A 19371-nucleotide genomic window follows, 5' to 3' on the forward strand; every position below is an offset into this window, starting at 1 on the left:
TATTCTTATTTCTAAGGGCCGCTCCATCAGATAGCCCAGACAGGCAGGCGTTGGTGGTATAGTGGTGAGCATAGCTGCCTTCCAAGCAGTTGACCCGGGTTCGATTCCCGGCCAACGCAGATCAAATCTTTAAATTGTTCAAAATGCATTTTTTGGAAATCAGACTCATGCTGAAAGCAAAGCTGACACACTTTTCGTGAAAATCAAAACCCCATCCAGGAAAGGTTCTTGCATCCTAGTTTCTGCAACTGTCTATCGGTGAGGGGATTGAAGCGAGCAGGGCTCCTGGCCCCTCCCCGACAAAGGCCTGACAAAGGCCTATTCGCCTTGCCCTGACGGGCCTTGGTCCCAGCAGGCCACCGAGCACAGCACCTCAGCCTATTAGAGTGAGGTTTCAGGATCTCTCTCATCCTGTAAACCAACATACTGAAGAAGGTGAAACGTGTGGCTGCGCTCCTCACATGCTGAAGCAGCAGCAGCCCTTTCCCTGAAGCAAAGTTCCTTCATTCCTCCCTCCCATAACCCTTAGCAGGGGATTTATGGTAATTGAGTTGAGTTTCCAAACTGGCCCTTCCTTCCTTCCTTCCCATATCTGCCAGCTCGAGAAGGCTTGTTTTGTTGCACCTGGGAAGTAAAGTATCTATTTGCGAGAGAGAGAGAATGAGAGAGAGAGACAGAGAGAGAGAGACAGAGAGAGAAGGGGAAGGGGTGTTGGCAGTTAGGGTGTGAGCTAGAGAAATGAGGCCTGTCTGCAAAAGGCCATGGGATGGGATGCGTGGTTGCAGGTTGTTTGGCTTTGTAAGGCCTACTGCCCGCTTCACTCGAAAATGGGTCTAGGGTTGTCGGTTTGTAGGCTGTAAAAGCCCAGAAAAGCTTTTGTTCTCCAACCAGCAGAGTGGCGCAGCGGAAGCGTGCTGGGCCCATAACCCAGAGGTCGATGGATCGAAACCATCCTCTGCTAACTTTTTTCAAATTATGTTTTTGTGTCATGGCATTAGGGCACAAAGAGCTGTAAGTGCCTGGATGCAATGTCATTCCTTGAACTTGCTGCCTCGTTCCACTCTTGCGCTAAATAGGAGAGGGTCCCAGCCCAGCCAACAAAATGCACTGTTCAATCAAACCAAACTTAAAACCAAGCTCCTTTTTTAAGGGGTCCCGGGGAAATGTTGGGCTGACCGGCAAGACCTCATGATGCAAACTGCTTCTGCGTCAAACGCAAGCTTTTTTCATTCCCAGCCAATGACTTATTCTTATTTCTAAAGGCCGCTCCATCAGATAGCCCAGGCAGGCAGGCGTTGGTGGTATAGTGGTGAGCATAGCTGCCTTCCAAGCAGTTGACCCGGGTTCGATTCCCGGCCAACGCAGATCAAATCTTTAAATTGTTCAAAATGCATTTTTTGGAAATCAGACTCATGCTGAAAGCAAAGCTGACACACTTTTCGTGAAAATCAAAACCCCATCCAGGAAAGGTTCTTGCATCCTAGTTTCTGCAACTGTCTATCGGTGAGGGGATTGAAGCGAGCAGGGCTCCTGGCCCCTCCCCGACAAAGCCCTGACGAAGGCCTGACAAAGGCCTATTCGCCTTGCCCTGACGGGCCTTGGTCCCAGCAGGCCACCGAGCACAGCACCTCAGCCTATTAGAGTGAGGTTTCAGGATCTCTCTCATCCTGTAAACCAACATACTGAAGAAGGTGAAACGTGTGGCTGCGCTCCTCACATGCTGAAGCAGCAGCAGCCCTTTCCCTGAAGCAAAGTTCCTTCATTCCTCCCTCCCATAACCCTTAGCAGGGGATTTATGGTAATTGAGTTGAGTTTCCAAACTGGCCCTTCCTTCCTTCCTTCCCATATCTGCCAGCTCGAGAAGGCTTGTTTTGTTGCACCTGGGAAGTAAAGTATCTATTTGCGAGAGAGAGAGAATGAGAGAGAGAGACAGAGAGAGAGAGACAGAGAGAGAAGGGGAAGGGGTGTTGGCAGTTAGGGTGTGAGCTAGAGAAATGAGGCCTGTCTGCAAAAGGCCATGGGATGGGAGTGCGTGGTTGCAGGTTGTTTGGCTTTGTAAGGCCTACTGCCCGCTTCACTCGAAACTGGGTCTAGGGTTGTCGGTTTGTAGGCTGTAAAAGCCCAGAAAAGCTCTTGTTCTCCAACCAGCAGAGTGGCGCAGCGGAAGCGTGCTGGGCCCATAACCCAGAGGTCGATGGATCGAAACCATCTTCTGCTAACTTTTTTCAAATTATGTTTTTGTGTCATGGCATTAGGGCACAAAGAGCTGTAAGTGCCTGGATGCAATGTCATTCCTTGAACTTGCTGCCTCGTTCCACTCTTGCGCTAAATAGGAGAGGGTCCCAGCCCAGCCAACAAAATGTACTGTTCAATCAAACCAAACTTAAAACCAAGCTCCTTTTTTAAGGGGTCCCGGGGAAATGTTGGGCTGACCGGCAAGACCTCATGATGCGAACTGCTTCTGCGTCAAACGCAAGCTTTTTTCATTCCCAGCCAATGACTTATTCTTATTTCTAAGGGCCGCTCCATCAGATAGCCCAGACAGGCAGGCGTTGGTGGTATAGTGGTGAGCATAGCTGCCTTCCAAGCAGTTGACCCGGGTTCGATTCCCGGCCAACGCAGATCAAATCTTTAAATTGTTCAAAATGCATTTTTTGGAAATCAGACTCATGCTGAAAGCAAAGCTGACACACTTTTCGTGAAAATCAAAACCCCATCCAGGAAAGGTTCTTGCATCCTAGTTTCTGCAACTGTCTATCGGTGAGGGGATTGAAGCGAGCAGGGCTCCTGGCCCCTCCCCGACAAAGCCCTGACGAAGGCCTGACAAAGGCCTATTCGCCTTGCCCTGACGGGCCTTGGTCCCAGCAGGCCACCGAGCACAGCACCTCAGCCTATTAGAGTGAGGTTTCAGGATCTCTCTCATCCTGTAAACCAACATACTGAAGAAGGTGAAACGTGTGGCTGCGCTCCTCACATGCTGAAGCAGCAGCAGCCCTTTCCCTGAAGCAAAGTTCCTTCATTCCTCCCTCCCATAACCCTTAGCAGGGGATTTATGGTAATTGAGTTGAGTTTCCAAACTGGCCCTTCCTTCCTTCCTTCCCATATCTGCCAGCTCGAGAAGGCTTGTTTTGTTGCACCTGGGAAGTAAAGTATCTATTTGCGAGAGAGAGAGAATGAGAGAGAGAGACAGAGAGAGAGAGACAGAGAGAGAAGGGGAAGGGGTGTTGGCAGTTAGGGTGTGAGCTAGAGAAATGAGGCCTGTCTGCAAAAGGCCATGGGATGGGAGTGCGTGGTTGCAGGTTGTTTGGCTTTGTAAGGCCTACTGCCCGCTTCACTCGAAACTGGGTCTAGGGTTGTCGGTTTGTAGGCTGTAAAAGCCCAGAAAAGCTCTTGTTCTCCAACCAGCAGAGTGGCGCAGCGGAAGCGTGCTGGGCCCATAACCCAGAGGTCGATGGATCGAAACCATCCTCTGCTAACTTTTTTCAAATTATGTTTTTGTGTCATGGCATTAGGGCACAAAGAGCTGTAAGTGCCTGGATGCAATGTCATTCCTTGAACTTGCTGCCTCGTTCCACTCTTGCGCTAAATAGGAGAGGGTCCCAGCCCAGCCAACAAAATGTACTGTTCAATCAAACCAAACTTAAAACCAAGCTCCTTTTTTAAGGGGTCCCGGGGAAATGTTGGGCTGACCGGCAAGACCTCATGATGCGAACTGCTTCTGCGTCAAACGCAAGCTTTTTTCATTCCCAGCCAATGACTTATTCTTATTTCTAAGGGCCGCTCCATCAGATAGCCCAGACAGGCAGGCGTTGGTGGTATAGTGGTGAGCATAGCTGCCTTCCAAGCAGTTGACCCGGGTTCTATTCCCGGCCAACGCAGATCAAATCTTTAAATTGTTCAAAATGCATTTTTTGGAAATCAGACTCATGCTGAAAGCAAAGCTGACACACTTTTCGTGAAAATCAAAACCCCATCCAGGAAAGGTTCTTGCATCCTAGTTTCTGCAACTGTCTATCGGTGAGGGGATTGAAGCGAGCAGGGCTCCTGGCCCCTCCCCGACAAAGCCCTGACGAAGGCCTGACAAAGGCCTATTCGCCTTGCCCTGACGGGCCTTGGTCCCAGCAGGCCACCGAGCACAGCACCTCAGCCTATTAGAGTGAGGTTTCAGGATCTCTCTCATCCTGTAAACCAACATACTGAAGAAGGTGAAACGTGTGGCTGCGCTCCTCACATGCTGAAGCAGCAGCAGCCCTTTCCCTGAAGCAAAGTTCCTTCATTCCTCCCTCCCATAACCCTTAGCAGGGGATTTATGGTAATTGAGTTGAGTTTCCAAACTGGCCCTTCCTTCCTTCCTTCCCATATCTGCCAGCTCGAGAAGGCTTGTTTTGTTGCACCTGGGAAGTAAAGTATCTATTTGCGAGAGAGAGAGAATGAGAGAGAGAGACAGAGAGAGAGAGACAGAGAGAGAAGGGGAAGGGGTGTTGGCAGTTAGGGTGTGAGCTAGAGAAATGAGGCCTGTCTGCAAAAGGCCATGGGATGGGAGTGCGTGGTTGCAGGTTGTTTGGCTTTGTAAGGCCTACTGCCCGCTTCACTCGAAACTGGGTCTAGGGTTGTCGGTTTGTAGGCTGTAAAAGCCCAGAAAAGCTCTTGTGCTCCAACCAGCAGAGTGGCGCAGCGGAAGCGTGCTGGGCCCATAACCCAGAGGTCGATGGATCGAAACCATCCTCTGCTAACTTTTTTCAAATTATGTTTTTGTGTCATGGCATTAGGGCACAAAGAGCTGTAAGTGCCTGGATGCAATGTCATTCCTTGAACTTGCTGCCTCGTTCCACTCTTGCGCTAAATAGGAGAGGGTCCCAGCCCAGCCAACAAAATGTACTGTTCAATCAAACCAAACTTAAAACCAAGCTCCTTTTTTAAGGGGTCCCGGGGAAATGTTGGGCTGACCGGCAAGACCTCATGATGCGAACTGCTTCTGCGTCAAACGCAAGCTTTTTTCATTCCCAGCCAATGACTTATTCTTATTTCTAAGGGCCGCTCCATCAGATAGCCCAGACAGGCAGGCGTTGGTGGTATAGTGGTGAGCATAGCTGCCTTCCAAGCAGTTGACCTGGGTTCGATTCCCGGCCAACGCAGATCAAATCTTTAATTTGTTCAAAATGCATTTTTTGGAAATCAGACTCATGCTGAAAGCAAAGCTGACACACTTTTCGTGAAAATCAAAACCCCATCCAGGAAAGGTTCTTGCATCCTAGTTTCTGCAACTGTCTATCGGTGAGGGGATTGAAGCGAGCAGGGCTCCTGGCCCCTCCCCGACAAAGCCCTGACGAAGGCCTGACAAAGGCCTATTCGCCTTGCCCTGACGGGCCTTGGTCCCAGCAGGCCACCGAGCACAGCACCTCAGCCTATTAGAGTGAGGTTTCAGGATCTCTCTCATCCTGTAAACCAACATACTGAAGAAGGTGAAACGTGTGGCTGCGCTCCTCACATGCTGAAGCAGCAGCAGCCCTTTCCCTGAAGCAAAGTTCCTTCATTCCTCCCTCCCATAACCCTTAGCAGGGGATTTATGGTAATTGAGTTGAGTTTCCAAACTGGCCCTTCCTTCCTTCCTTCCCATATCTGCCAGCTCGAGAAGGCTTGTTTTGTTGCACCTGGGAAGTAAAGTATCTATTTGCGAGAGAGAGAGAATGAGAGAGAGAGACAGAGAGAGAGAGACAGAGAGAGAAGGGGAAGGGGTGTTGGCAGTTAGGGTGTGAGCTAGAGAAATGAGGCCTGTCTGCAAAAGGCCATGGGATGGGAGTGCGTGGTTGCAGGTTGTTTGGCTTTGTAAGGCCTACTGCCCGCTTCACTCGAAACTGGGTCTAGGGTTGTCGGTTTGTAGGCTGTAAAAGCCCAGAAAAGCTCTTGTTCTCCAACCAGCAGAGTGGCGCAGCGGAAGCGTGCTGGGCCAATAACCCAGAGGTCGATGGATCGAAACCATCCTCTGCTAACTTTTTTCAAATTATGTTTTTGTGTCATGGCATTAGGGCACAAAGAGCTGTAAGTGCCTGGATGCAATGTCATTCCTTGAACTTGCTGCCTCGTTCCACTCTTGCGCTAAATAGGAGAGGGTCCCAGCCCAGCCAACAAAATGTACTGTTCAATCAAACCAAACTTAAAACCAAGCTCCTTTTTTAAGGGGTCCCGGGGAAATGTTGGGCTGACCGGCAAGACCTCATGATGCGAACTGCTTCTGCGTCAAACGCAAGCTTTTTTCATTCCCAGCCAATGACTTATTCTTATTTCTAAGGGCCGCTCCATCAGATAGCCCAGACAGGCAGGCGTTGGTGGTATAGTGGTGAGCATAGCTGCCTTCCAAGCAGTTGACCCGGGTTCGATTCCCGGCCAACGCAGATCAAATCTTTAAATTGTTCAAAATGCATTTTTTGGAAATCAGACTCATGCTGAAAGCAAAGCTGACACACTTTTCGTGAAAATCAAAACCCCATCCAGGAAAGGTTCTTGCATCCTAGTTTCTGCAACTGTCTATCGGTGAGGGGATTGAAGCGAGCAGGGCTCCTGGCCCCTCCCCGACAAAGCCCTGACGAAGGCCTGACAAAGGCCTATTCGCCTTGCCCTGACGGGCCTTGGTCCCAGCAGGCCACCGAGCACAGCACCTCAGCCTATTAGAGTGAGGTTTCAGGATCTCTCTCATCCTGTAAACCAACATACTGAAGAAGGTGAAACGTGTGGCTGCGCTCCTCACATGCTGAAGCAGCAGCAGCCCTTTCCCTGAAGCAAAGTTCCTTCATTCCTCCCTCCCATAACCCTTAGCAGGGGATTTATGGTAATTGAGTTGAGTTTCCAAACTGGCCCTTCCTTCCTTCCTTCCCATATCTGCCAGCTCGAGAAGGCTTGTTTTGTTGCACCTGGGAAGTAAAGTATCTATTTGCGAGAGAGAGAGAATGAGAGAGAGAGACAGAGAGAGAGAGACAGAGAGAGAAGGGGAAGGGGTGTTGGCAGTTAGGGTGTGAGCTAGAGAAATGAGGCCTGTCTGCAAAAGGCCATGGGATGGGAGTGCGTGGTTGCAGGTTGTTTGGCTTTGTAAGGCCTACTGCCCGCTTCACTCGAAAATGGGTCTAGGGTTGTCGGTTTGTAGGCTGTAAAAGCCCAGAAAAGCTTTTGTTCTCCAACCAGCAGAGTGGCGCAGCGGAAGCGTGCTGGGCCCAGAACCCAGAGGTCGATGGATCGAAACCATCCTCTGCTAACTATTTTCAAATTATGTTTTTGTGTCATGGCATTAGGGCACAAAGAGCTGTAAGTGCCTGGATGCAATGTCATTCCTTGAACTTGCTGCCTCGTTCCACTCTTGCGCTAAATAGAAGAGGGTCCCAGCCCAGCCAACAAAATGCACTGTTCAATCAAACCAAACTTAAAACCAAGCTCCTTTTTTAAGGGGTCCCGGGGAAATGTTGGGCTGACCGGCAAGACCTCATGATGCGAACTGCTTCTGCGTCAAACGCAAGCTTTTTTCATTCCCAGCCAATGACTTATTCTTATTTCTAAGGGCCGCTCCATCAGATAGCCCAGACAGGCAGGCGTTGGTGGTATAGTGGTGAGCATAGCTGCCTTGCAAGCAGTTGACCCGGGTTCGATTCCCGGCCAACGCAGATCAAATCTTTAAATTGTTCAAAATGCATTTTTTGGAAATCAGACTCATGCTGAAAGCAAAGCTGACACACTTTTCGTGAAAATCAAAACCCCATCCAGGAAAGGTTCTTGCATCCTAGTTTCTGCAACTGTCTATCGGTGAGGGGATTGAAGCGAGCAGGGCTCCTGGCCCCTCCCCGACAAAGCCCTGACGAAGGCCTGACAAAGGCCTATTCGCCTTGCCCTGACGGGCCTTGGTCCCAGCAGGCCAGCGAGCACAGCACCTCAGCCTATTAGAGTGAGGTTTCAGGATCTCTCTCATCCTGTAAACCAACATACTGAAGAAGGTGAAACGTGTGGCTGCGCTCCTCACATGCTGAAGCAGCAGCAGCCCTTTCCCTGAAGCAAAGTTCCTTCATTCCTCCCTCCCATAACCCTTAGCAGGGGATTTATGGTAATTGAGTTGAGTTTCCAAACTGGCCCTTCCTTCCTTCCTTCCCATATCTGCCAGCTCGAGAAGGCTTGTTTTGTTGCACCTGGGAAGTAAAGTATCTATTTGCGAGAGAGAGAGAATGAGAGAGAGAGACAGAGAGAGAGAGACAGAGAGAGAAGGGGAAGTGGTGTTGGCAGTTAGGGTGTGAGCTAGAGAAATGAGGCCTGTCTGCAAAAGGCCATGGGATGGGAGTGCGTGGTTGCAGGTTGTTTGGCTTTGTAAGGCCTACTGCCCGCTTCACTCGAAACTGGGTCTAGGGTTGTCGGTTTGTAGGCTGTAAAAGCCCAGAAAAGCTCTTGTTCTCCAACCAGCAGAGTGGCGCAGCGGAAGCGCGCTGGGCCCATAACCCAGAGGTCGATGGATCGAAACCATCCTCTGCTAACTTTTTTCAAATTATGTTTTTGTGTCATGGCATTAGGGCACAAAGAGCTGTAAGTGCCTGGATGCAATGTCATTCCTTGAACTTGCTGCCTCGTTCCACTCTTGCGCTAAATAGGAGAGGGTCCCAGCCCAGCCAACAAAAAGTACTGTTCAATCAAACCAAACTTAAAACCAAGCTCCTTTTTTAAGGGGTCCCGGGGAAATGTTGGGCTGACCGGCAAGACCTCATGATGCGAACTGCTTCTGCGTCAAACGCAAGCTTTTTTCATTCCCAGCCAATGACTTATTCTTATTTCTAAGGGCCGCTCCATCAGATAGCCCAGACAGGCAGGCGTTGGTGGTATAGTGGTGAGCATAGCTGCCTTCCAAGCAGTTGACCCGGGTTCTATTCCCGGCCAACGCAGATCAAATCTTTAAATTGTTCAAAATGCATTTTTTGGAAATCAGACTCATGCTGAAAGCAAAGCTGACACACTTTTCGTGAAAATCAAAACCCCATCCAGGAAAGGTTCTTGCATCCTAGTTTCTGCAACTGTCTATCGGTGAGGGGATTGAAGCGAGCAGGGCTCCTGGCCCCTCCCCGACAAAGCCCTGACGAAGGCCTGACAAAGGCCTATTCGCCTTGCCCTGACGGGCCTTGGTCCCAGCAGGCCACCGAGCACAGCACCTCAGCCTATTAGAGTGAGGTTTCAGGATCTCTCTCATCCTGTAAACCAACATACTGAAGAAGGTGAAACGTGTGGCTGCGCTCCTCACATGCTGAAGCAGCAGCAGCCCTTTCCCTGAAGCAAAGTTCCTTCATTCCTCCCTCCCATAACCCTTAGCAGGGGATTTATGGTAATTGAGTTGAGTTTCCAAACTGGCCCTTCCTTCCTTCCTTCCCATATCTGCCAGCTCGAGAAGGCTTGTTTTGTTGCACCTGGGAAGTAAAGTATCTATTTGCGAGAGAGAGAGAATGAGAGAGAGAGACAGAGAGAGAGAGACAGAGAGAGAAGGGGAAGGGGTGTTGGCAGTTAGGGTGTGAGCTAGAGAAATGAGGCCTGTCTGCAAAAGGCCATGGGATGGGAGTGCGTGGTTGCAGGTTGTTTGGCTTTGTAAGGCCTACTGCCCGCTTCACTCGAAACTGGGTCTAGGGTTGTCGGTTTGTAGGCTGTAAAAGCCCAGAAAAGCTCTTGTTCTCCAACCAGCAGAGTGGCGCAGCGGAAGCGTGCTGGGCCCATAACCCAGAGGTCGATGGATCGAAACCATCCTCTGCTAACTTTTTTCAAATTATGTTTTTGTGTCATGGCATTAGGGCACAAAGAGCTGTAAGTGCCTGGATGCAATGTCATTCCTTGAACTTGCTGCCTCGTTCCACTCTTGCGCTAAATAGGAGAGGGTCCCAGCCCAGCCAACAAAATGTACTGTTCAATCAAACCAAACTTAAAACCAAGCTCCTTTTTTAAGGGGTCCCGGGGAAATGTTGGGCTGACCGGCAAGACCTCATGATGCGAACTGCTTCTGCGTCAAACGCAAGCTTTTTTCATTCCCAGCCAATGACTTATTCTTATTTCTAAGGGCCGCTCCATCAGATAGCCCAGACAGGCAGGCGTTGGTGGTATAGTGGTGAGCATAGCTGCCTTCCAAGCAGTTGACCCGGGTTCGATTCCCGGCCAACGCAGATCAAATCTTTAAATTGTTCAAAATGCATTTTTTGGAAATCAGACTCATGCTGAAAGCAAAGCTGACACACTTTTCGTGAAAATCAAAACCCCATCCAGGAAAGGTTCTTGCATCCTAGTTTCTGCAACTGTCTATCGGTGAGGGGATTGAAGCGAGCAGGGCTCCTGGCCCCTCCCCGACAAAGCCCTGACGAAGGCCTGACAAAGGCCTATTCGCCTTGCCCTGACGGGCCTTGGTCCCAGCAGGCCACCGAGCACAGCACCTCAGCCTATTAGAGTGAGGTTTCAGGATCTCTCTCATCCTGTAAACCAACATACTGAAGAAGGTGAAACGTGTGGCTGCGCTCCTCACATGCTGAAGCAGCAGCAGCCCTTTCCCTGAAGCAAAGTTCCTTCATTCCTCCCTCCCATAACCCTTAGCAGGGGATTTATGGTAATTGAGTTGAGTTTCCAAACTGGCCCTTCCTTCCTTCCTTCCCATATCTGCCAGCTCGAGAAGGCTTGTTTTGTTGCACCTGGGAAGTAAAGTATCTATTTGCGAGAGAGAGAGAATGAGAGAGAGAGACAGAGAGAGAGAGACAGAGAGAGAAGGGGAAGGGGTGTTGGCAGTTAGGGTGTGAGCTAGAGAAATGAGGCCTGTCTGCAAAAGGCCATGGGATGGGAGTGCGTGGTTGCAGGTTGTTTGGCTTTGTAAGGCCTACTGCCCGCTTCACTCGAAAATGGGTCTAGGGTTGTCGGTTTGTAGGCTGTAAAAGCCCAGAAAAGCTTTTGTTCTCCAACCAGCAGAGTGGCGCAGCGGAAGCGTGCTGGGCCCAGAACCCAGAGGTCGATGGATCGAAACCATCCTCTGCTAACTATTTTCAAATTATGTTTTTGTGTCATGGCATTAGGGCACAAAGAGCTGTAAGTGCCTGGATGCAATGTCATTCCTTGAACTTGCTGCCTCGTTCCACTCTTGCGCTAAATAGGAGAGGGTCCCAGCCCAGCCAACAAAATGCACTGTTCAATCAAACCAAACTTAAACCAAGCTCCTTTTTTAAGGGGTCCCGGGGAAATGTTGGGCTGACCGGCAAGACCTCATGATGCGAACTGCTTCTGCGTCAAACGCAAGCTTTTTTCATTCCCAGCCAATGACTTATTCTTATTTCTAAGGGCCGCTCCATCAGATAGCCCAGACAGGCAGGCGTTGGTGGTATAGTGGTGAGCATAGCTGCCTTGCAAGCAGTTGACCCGGGTTCGATTCCCGGCCAACGCAGATCAAATCTTTAAATTGTTCAAAATGCATTTTTTGGAAATCAGACTCATGCTGAAAGCAAAGCTGACACACTTTTCGTGAAAATCAAAACCCCATCCAGGAAAGGTTCTTGCATCCTAGTTTCTGCAACTGTCTATCGGTGAGGGGATTGAAGCGAGCAGGGCTCCTGGCCCCTCCCCGACAAAGCCCTGACGAAGGCCTGACAAAGGCCTATTCGCCTTGCCCTGACGGGCCTTGGTCCCAGCAGGCCAGCGAGCACAGCACCTCAGCCTATTAGAGTGAGGTTTCAGGATCTCTCTCATCCTGTAAACCAACATACTGAAGAAGGTGAAACGTGTGGCTGCGCTCCTCACATGCTGAAGCAGCAGCAGCCCTTTCCCTGAAGCAAAGTTCCTTCATTCCTCCCTCCCATAACCCTTAGCAGGGGATTTATGGTAATTGAGTTGAGTTTCCAAACTGGCCCTTCCTTCCTTCCTTCCCATATCTGCCAGCTCGAGAAGGCTTGTTTTGTTGCACCTGGGAAGTAAAGTATCTATTTGCGAGAGAGAGAGAATGAGAGAGAGAGACAGAGAGAGAGAGACAGAGAGAGAAGGGGAAGGGGTGTTGGCAGTTAGGGTGTGAGCTAGAGAAATGAGGCCTGTCTGCAAAAGGCCATGGGATGGGAGTGCGTGGTTGCAGGTTGTTTGGCTTTGTAAGGCCTACTGCCCGCTTCACTCGAAACTGGGTCTAGGGTTGTCGGTTTGTAGGCTGTAAAAGCCCAGAAAAGCTCTTGTTCTCCAACCAGCAGAGTGGCGCAGCGGAAGCGTGCTGGGCCCATAACCCAGAGGTCGATGGATCGAAACCATCCTCTGCTAACTTTTTTCAAATTATGTTTTTGTGTCATGGCATTAGGGCACAAAGAGCTGTAAGTGCCTGGATGCAATGTCATTCCTTGAACTTGCTGCCTCGTTCCACTCTTGCGCTAAATAGGAGAGGGTCCCAGCCCAGCCAACAAAATGTACTGTTCAATCAAACCAAACTTAAAACCAAGCTCCTTTTTTAAGGGGTCCCGGGGAAATGTTGGGCTGACCGGCAAGACCTCATGATGCGAACTGCTTCTGCGTCAAACGCAAGCTTTTTTCATTCCCAGCCAATGACTTATTCTTATTTCTAAGGGCCGCTCCATCAGATAGCCCAGACAGGCAGGCGTTGGTGGTATAGTGGTGAGCATAGCTGCCTTCCAAGCAGTTGACCCGGGTTCTATTCCCGGCCAACGCAGATCAAATCTTTAAATTGTTCAAAATGCATTTTTTGGAAATCAGACTCATGCTGAAAGCAAAGCTGACACACTTTTCGTGAAAATCAAAACCCCATCCAGGAAAGGTTCTTGCATCCTAGTTTCTGCAACTGTCTATCGGTGAGGGGATTGAAGCGAGCAGGGCTCCTGGCCCCTCCCCGACAAAGCCCTGACGAAGGCCTGACAAAGGCCTATTCGCCTTGCCCTGACGGGCCTTGGTCCCAGCAGGCCACCGAGCACAGCACCTCAGCCTATTAGAGTGAGGTTTCAGGATCTCTCTCATCCTGTAAACCAACATACTGAAGAAGGTGAAACGTGTGGCTGCGCTCCTCACATGCTGAAGCAGCAGCAGCCCTTTCCCTGAAGCAAAGTTCCTTCATTCCTCCCTCCCATAACCCTTAGCAGGGGATTTATGGTAATTGAGTTGAGTTTCCAAACTGGCCCTTCCTTCCTTCCTTCCCATATCTGCCAGCTCGAGAAGGCTTGTTTTGTTGCACCTGGGAAGTAAAGTATCTATTTGCGAGAGAGAGAGAATGAGAGAGAGAGACAGAGAGAGAGAGACAGAGAGAGAAGGGGAAGGGGTGTTGGCAGTTAGGGTGTGAGCTAGAGAAATGAGGCCTGTCTGCAAAAGGCCATGGGATGGGAGTGCGTGGTTGCAGGTTGTTTGGCTTTGTAAGGCCTACTGCCGGCTTCACTCGAAACTGGGTCTAGGGTTGTCGGTTTGTAGGCTGTAAAAGCCCAGAAAAGCTCTTGTTCTCCAACCAGCAGAGTGGCGCAGCGGAAGCGTGCTGGGCCCATAACCCAGAGGTCGATGGATCGAAACCATCCTCTGCTAACTTTTTTCAAATTATGTTTTTGTGTCATGGCATTAGGGCACAAAGAGCTGTAAGTGCCTGGATGCAATGTCATTCCTTGAACTTGCTGCCTCGTTCCACTCTTGCGCTAAATAGGAGAGGGTCCCAGCCCAGCCAACAAAATGTACTGTTCAATCAAACCAAACTTAAAACCAAGCTCCTTTTTTAAGGGGTCCCGGGGAAATGTTGGGCTGACCGGCAAGACCTCATGATGCGAACTGCTTCTGCGTCAAACGCAAGCTTTTTTCATTCCCAGCCAATGACTTATTCTTATTTCTAAGGGCCGCTCCATCAGATAGCCCAGACAGGCAGGCGTTGGTGGTATAGTGGTGAGCATAGCTGCCTTCCAAGCAGTTGACCCGGGTTCGATTCCCGGCCAACGCAGATCAAATCTTTAAATTGTTCAAAATGCATTTTTTGGAAATCAGACTCATGCTGAAAGCAAAGCTGACACACTTTTCGTGAAAATCAAAACCCCATCCAGGAAAGGTTCTTGCATCCTAGTTTCTGCAACTGTCTATCGGTGAGGGGATTGAAGCGAGCAGGGCTCCTGGCCCCTCCCCGACAAAGCCCTGACGAAGGCCTGACAAAGGCCTATTCGCCTTGCCCTGACGGGCCTTGGTCCCAGCAGGCCAGCGAGCACAGCACCTCAGCCTATTAGAGTGAGGTTTCAGGATCTCTCTCATCCTGTAAACCAACATACTGAAGAAGGTGAAACGTGTGGCTGCGCTCCTCACATGCTGAAGCAGCAGCAGCCCTTTCCCTGAAGCAAAGTTCCTTCATTCCTCCCTCCCATAACCCTTAGCAGGGGATTTATGGTAATTGAGTTGAGTTTCCAAACTGGCCCTTCCTTCCTTCCTTCCCATATCTGCCAGCTCGAGAAGGCTTGTTTTGTTGCACCTGGGAAGTAAAGTATCTATTTGCGAGAGAGAGAGAATGAGAGAGAGAGACAGAGAGAGAGAGACAGCGAGAGAAGGGGAAGGGGTGTTGGCAGTTAGGGTGTGAGCTAGAGAAATGAGGCCTGTCTGCAAAAGGCCATGGGATGGGAGTGCGTGGTTGCAGGTTGTTTGGCTTTGTAAGGCCTACTGCCCGCTTCACTCGAAACTGGGTCTAGGGTTGTCGGTTTGTAGGCTGTAAAAGCCCAGAAAAGCTCTTGTTCTCCAACCAGCAGAGTGGCGCAGCGGAAGCGTGCTGGGCCCATAACCCAGAGGTCGATGGATCGAAACCATCCTCTGCTAACTTTTTTCAAATTATGTTTTTGTGTCATGGCATTAGGGCACAAAGAGCTGTAAGTGCCTGGATGCAATGTCATTCCTTGAACTTGCTGCCTCGTTCCACTCTTGCGCTAAATAGGAGAGGGTCCCAGCCCAGCCAACAAACTGTACTGTTCAATCAAACCAAACTTAAAACCAAGCTCCTTTTTTAAGGGGTCCCGGGGAAATGTTGGGCTGACCGGCAAGACCTCATGATGCGAACTGCTTCTGCGTCAAACGCAAGCTTTTTTCATTCCCAGCCAATGACTTATTCTTATTTCTAAGGGCCGCTCCATCAGATAGCCCAGACAGGCAGGCGTTGGTGGTATAGTGGTGAGCATAGCTGCCTTCCAAGCAGTTGACCAGGGTTCGATTCCCGGCCAACGCAGATCAAATCTTTAAATTGTTCAAAATGCATTTTTTGGAAATCAGACTCATGCTGAAAGCAAAGCTGACACACTTTTCGTGAAAATCAAAACCCCATCCAGGAAAGGTTCTTGCATCCTAGTTTCTGCAACTGTCTATCGGTGAGGGGATTGAAGCGAGCAGGGCTCCTGGCCCCTCCCCGACAAAGCCCTGACGAAGGCCTATTCGCCTTGCCCTGACGGGCCTTGGTCCCAGCAGGCCACCGAGCACAGCACCTCAGCCTATTAGAGTGAGGTTTCAGGATCTCTCTCATCCTGTAAACCAACATACTGAAGAAGGTGAAACGTGTGGCTGCGCTCCTCACATGCTGAAGCAGCAGCAGCCCTTTCCCTGAAGCAAAGTTCCTTCATTCCTCCCTCCCATAACCCTTAGCAGGGGATTTATGGTAATTGAGTTGAGTTTCCAAACTGGCCCTTCCTTCCTTCCTTCCCATATCTGCCAGCTCGAGAAGGCTTGTTTTGTTGCACCTGGGAAGTAAAGTATCTATTTGCGAGAGAGAGAGAATGAGAGAGAGAGACAGAGAGAGAGAGACAGAGAGAGAAGGGGAAGGGGTGTTGGCAGTTAGGGTGTGAGCTAGAGAAATGAGGCCTGTCTGCAAAAGGCCATGGGATGGGAGTGCGTGGTTGCAGGTTGTTTGGCTTTGTAAGGCCTACTGCCCGCTTCACTCGAAAATGGGTCTAGGGTTGTCGGTTTGTAGGCTGTAAAAGCCCAGAAAAGCTTTTGTTCTCCAACCAGCAGAGTGGCGCAGCGGAAGCGTGCTGGGCCCATAACCCAGAGGTCGATGGATCGAAACCATCCTCTGCTAACTTTTTTCAAATTATGTTTTTGTGTCATGGCATTAGGGCACAAAGAGCTGTAAGTGCCTGGATGCAATGTCATTCCTTGAACTTGCTGCCTCGTTCCACTCTTGCGCTAAATAGGAGAGGGTCCCAGCCCAGCCAACAAAATGCACTGTTCAATCAAACCAAACTTAAAACCAAGCTCCTTTTTTAAGGGGTCCCGGGGAAATGTTGGGCTGACCGGCAAGACCTCATGATGCAAACTGCTTCTGCGTCAAACGCAAGCTTTTTTCATTCCCAGCCAATGACTTATTCTTATTTCTAAAGGCCGCTCCATCAGATAGCCCAGACAGGCAGGCGTTGGTGGTATAGTGGTGAGCATAGCTGCCTTCCAAGCAGTTGACCCGGGTTCGATTCCCGGCCAACGCAGATCAAATCTTTAAATTGTTCAAAATGCATTTTTTGGAAATCAGACTCATGCTGAAAGCAAAGCTGACACACTTTTCGTGAAAATCAAAACCCCATCCAGGAAAGGTTCTTGCATCCTAGTTTCTGCAACTGTCTATCGGTGAGGGGATTGAAGCGAGCAGGGCTCCTGGCCCCTCCCCGACAAAGCCCTGACGAAGGCCTGACAAAGGCCTATTCGCCTTGCCCTGACGGGCCTTGGTCCCAGCAGGCCACCGAGCACAGCACCTCAGCCTATTAGAGTGAGGTTTCAGGATCTCTCTCATCCTGTAAACCAACATACTGAAGAAGGTGAAACGTGTGGCTGCGCTCCTCACATGCTGAAGCAGCAGCAGCCCTTTCCCTGAAGCAAAGTTCCTTCATTCCTCCCTCCCATAACCCTTAGCAGGGGATTTATGGTAATTGAGTTGAGTTTCCAAACTGGCCCTTCCTTCCTTCCTTCCCATATCTGCCAGCTCGAGAAGGCTTGTTTTGTTGCACCTGGGAAGTAAAGTATCTATTTGCGAGAGAGAGAGAATGAGAGAGAGAGACAGAGAGAGAGAGACAGAGAGAGAAGGGGAAGGGGTGTTGGCAGTTAGGGTGTGAGCTAGAGAAATGAGGCCTGTCTGCAAAAGGCCATGGGATGGGAGTGCGTGGTTGCAGGTTGTTTGGCTTTGTAAGGCCTACTGCCCGCTTCACTCGAAAATGGGTCTAGGGTTGTCGGTTTGTAGGCTGTAAAAGCCCAGAAAAGCTTTTGTTCTCCAACCAGCAGAGTGGCGCAGCGGAAGCGTGCTGGGCCCATAACCCAGAGGTCGATGGATCGAAACCATCCTCTGCTAACTTTTTTCAAATTATGTTTTTGTGTCATGGCATTAGGGCACAAAGAGCTGTAAGTGCCTGGATGCAATGTCATTCCTTGAACTTGCTGCCTCGTTCCACTCTTGCGCTAAATAGGAGAGGGTCCCAGCCCAGCCAACAAAATGCACTGTTCAATCAAACCAAACTTAAAACCAAGCTCCTTTTTTAAGGGGTCCCGGGGAAATGTTGGGCTGACCGGCAAGACCTCATGATGCAAACTGCTTCTGCGTCAAACGCAAGCTTTTTTCATTCCCAGCCAATGACTTATTCTTATTTCTAAAGGCCGCTCCATCAGATAGCCCAGGCAGGCAGGCGTTGGTGGTATAGTGGTGAGCATAGCTGCCTTCCAAGCAGTTGACCCGGGTTCGATTCCCGGCCAACGCAGATCAAATCTTTAAATTGTTCAAAATGCATTTTTTGGAAATCAGACTCATGCTGAAAGCAAAGCTGACACACTTTTCGTGAAAATCAAAACCCCATCCAGGAAAGGTTCTTGCATCCTAGTTTCTGCAACTGTCTATCGGTGAGGGGATTGAAGCGAGCAGGGCTCCTGGCCCCTCCCCGACAAAGCCCTGACGAAGGCCTGACAAAGGCCTATTCGCCTTGCCCTGACGGGCCTTGGTCCCAGCAGGCCACCGAGCACAGCACCTCAGCCTATTAGAGTGAGGTTTCAGGATCTCTCTCATCCTGTAAACCAACATACTGAAGAAGGTGAAACGTGTGGCTGCGCTCCTCACATGCTGAAGCAGCAGCAGCCCTTTCCCTGAAGCAAAGTTCCTTCATTCCTCCCTCCCATAACCCTTAGCAGGGGATTTATGGTAATTGAGTTGAGTTTCCAAACTGGCCCTTCCTTCCTTCCTTCCCATATCTGCCAGCTCGAGAAGGCTTGTTTTGTTGCACCTGGGAAGTAAAGTATCTATTTGCGAGAGAGAGAGAATGAGAGAGAGAGACAGAGAGAGAGAGACAGAGAGAGAAGGGGAAGGGGTGTTGGCAGTTAGGGTGTGAGCTAGAGAAATGAGGCCTGTCTGCAAAAGGCCATGGGATGGGAGTGCGTGGTTGCAGGTTGTTTGGCTTTGTAAGGCCTACTGCCCGCTTCACTCGAAACTGGGTCTAGGGTTGTCGGTTTGTAGGCTGTAAAAGCCCAGAAAAGCTCTTGTTCTCCAACCAGCAGAGTGGCGCAGCGGAAGCGTGCTGGGCCCATAACCCAGAGGTCGATGGATCGAAACCATCCTCTGCTAACTTTTTTCAAATTATGTTTTTGTGTCATGGCATTAGGGCACAAAGAGCTGTAAGTGCCTGGATGCAATGTCATTCCTTGAACTTGCTGCCTCGTTCCACTCTTGCGCTAAATAGGAGAGGGTCCCAGCCCAGCCAACAAAATGTACTGTTCAATCAAACCAAACTTAAAACCAAGCTCCTTTTTTAAGGGGTCCCGGGGAAATGTTGGGCTGACCGGCAAGACCTCATGATGCGAACTGCTTCTGCGTCAAACGCAAGCTTTTTTCATTCCCAGCCAATGACTTATTCTTATTTCTAAGGGCCGCTCCATCAGATAGCCCAGACAGGCAGGCGTTGGTGGTATAGTGGTGAGCATAGCTGCCTTCCAAGCAGTTGACCCGGGTTCGATTCCCGGCCAACGCAGATCAAATCTTTAAATTGTTCAAAATGCATTTTTTGGAAATCAGACTCATGCTGAAAGCAAAGCTGACACACTTTTCGTGAAAATCAAAACCCCATCCAGGAAAGGTTCTTGCATCCTAGTTTCTGCAACTGTCTATCGGTGAGGGGATTGAAGCGAGCAGGGCTCCTGGCCCCTCCCCGACAAAGCCCTGACGAAGGCCTGACAAAGGCCTATTCGCCTTGCCCTGACGGGCCTTGGTCCCAGCAGGCCACCGAGCACAGCACCTCAGCCTATTAGAGTGAGGTTTCAGGATCTCTCTCATCCTGTAAACCAACATACTGAAGAAGGTGAAACGTGTGGCTGCGCTCCTCACATGCTGAAGCAGCAGCAGCCCTTTCCCTGAAGCAAAGTTCCTTCATTCCTCCCTCCCATAACCCTTAG

At 50.1% G+C, this 19371-nt stretch overlaps 14 non-coding genes across 14 annotated transcripts; all 14 read left to right on the forward strand.

The window, feature by feature from the left end:
- Positions 1-47: 47 nt before the first annotated feature.
- On the forward strand, positions 48-119 carry TRNAG-UCC (transfer RNA glycine (anticodon UCC)). Its single transcript has one exon. It is a non-coding gene; the product is annotated as a tRNA-Gly (tRNA).
- A 1173-nt stretch (positions 120-1292) lies between these two features.
- Positions 1293-1364, forward strand: TRNAG-UCC (transfer RNA glycine (anticodon UCC)). Its single transcript has one exon. It is a non-coding gene; the product is annotated as a tRNA-Gly (tRNA).
- A 1185-nt stretch (positions 1365-2549) lies between these two features.
- On the forward strand, positions 2550-2621 carry TRNAG-UCC (transfer RNA glycine (anticodon UCC)). The gene has a single exon. It is a non-coding gene; the product is annotated as a tRNA-Gly (tRNA).
- A 3699-nt stretch (positions 2622-6320) lies between these two features.
- TRNAG-UCC (transfer RNA glycine (anticodon UCC)) lies at positions 6321-6392 on the forward strand. Its single transcript has one exon. It is a non-coding gene; the product is annotated as a tRNA-Gly (tRNA).
- A 782-nt stretch (positions 6393-7174) lies between these two features.
- TRNAL-CAG (transfer RNA leucine (anticodon CAG)) lies at positions 7175-7246 on the forward strand. The gene has a single exon. It is a non-coding gene; the product is annotated as a tRNA-Leu (tRNA).
- A 331-nt stretch (positions 7247-7577) lies between these two features.
- On the forward strand, positions 7578-7649 carry TRNAA-UGC (transfer RNA alanine (anticodon UGC)). Its single transcript has one exon. It is a non-coding gene; the product is annotated as a tRNA-Ala (tRNA).
- Positions 7650-8431: 782 nt separating this feature from the next.
- On the forward strand, positions 8432-8503 carry TRNAM-CAU (transfer RNA methionine (anticodon CAU)). Its single transcript has one exon. It is a non-coding gene; the product is annotated as a tRNA-Met (tRNA).
- A 1588-nt stretch (positions 8504-10091) lies between these two features.
- On the forward strand, positions 10092-10163 carry TRNAG-UCC (transfer RNA glycine (anticodon UCC)). The gene has a single exon. It is a non-coding gene; the product is annotated as a tRNA-Gly (tRNA).
- Positions 10164-10945: 782 nt separating this feature from the next.
- Positions 10946-11017, forward strand: TRNAL-CAG (transfer RNA leucine (anticodon CAG)). Its single transcript has one exon. It is a non-coding gene; the product is annotated as a tRNA-Leu (tRNA).
- Positions 11018-11347: 330 nt separating this feature from the next.
- TRNAA-UGC (transfer RNA alanine (anticodon UGC)) lies at positions 11348-11419 on the forward strand. Its single transcript has one exon. It is a non-coding gene; the product is annotated as a tRNA-Ala (tRNA).
- A 2442-nt stretch (positions 11420-13861) lies between these two features.
- Positions 13862-13933, forward strand: TRNAG-UCC (transfer RNA glycine (anticodon UCC)). Its single transcript has one exon. It is a non-coding gene; the product is annotated as a tRNA-Gly (tRNA).
- A 2431-nt stretch (positions 13934-16364) lies between these two features.
- TRNAG-UCC (transfer RNA glycine (anticodon UCC)) lies at positions 16365-16436 on the forward strand. Its single transcript has one exon. It is a non-coding gene; the product is annotated as a tRNA-Gly (tRNA).
- A 1185-nt stretch (positions 16437-17621) lies between these two features.
- TRNAG-UCC (transfer RNA glycine (anticodon UCC)) lies at positions 17622-17693 on the forward strand. Its single transcript has one exon. It is a non-coding gene; the product is annotated as a tRNA-Gly (tRNA).
- A 1185-nt stretch (positions 17694-18878) lies between these two features.
- Positions 18879-18950, forward strand: TRNAG-UCC (transfer RNA glycine (anticodon UCC)). Its single transcript has one exon. It is a non-coding gene; the product is annotated as a tRNA-Gly (tRNA).
- Positions 18951-19371: the final 421 nt, after the last annotated feature.

Source organism: Ambystoma mexicanum, chromosome 6q (genome assembly GCF_040938575.1).
Source record: "Ambystoma mexicanum isolate Mex_15411 chromosome 6q, UKY_AmexF1_1, whole genome shotgun sequence".
NCBI classification, from domain to species: Eukaryota; Metazoa; Chordata; class Amphibia; order Caudata; family Ambystomatidae; genus Ambystoma; species Ambystoma mexicanum.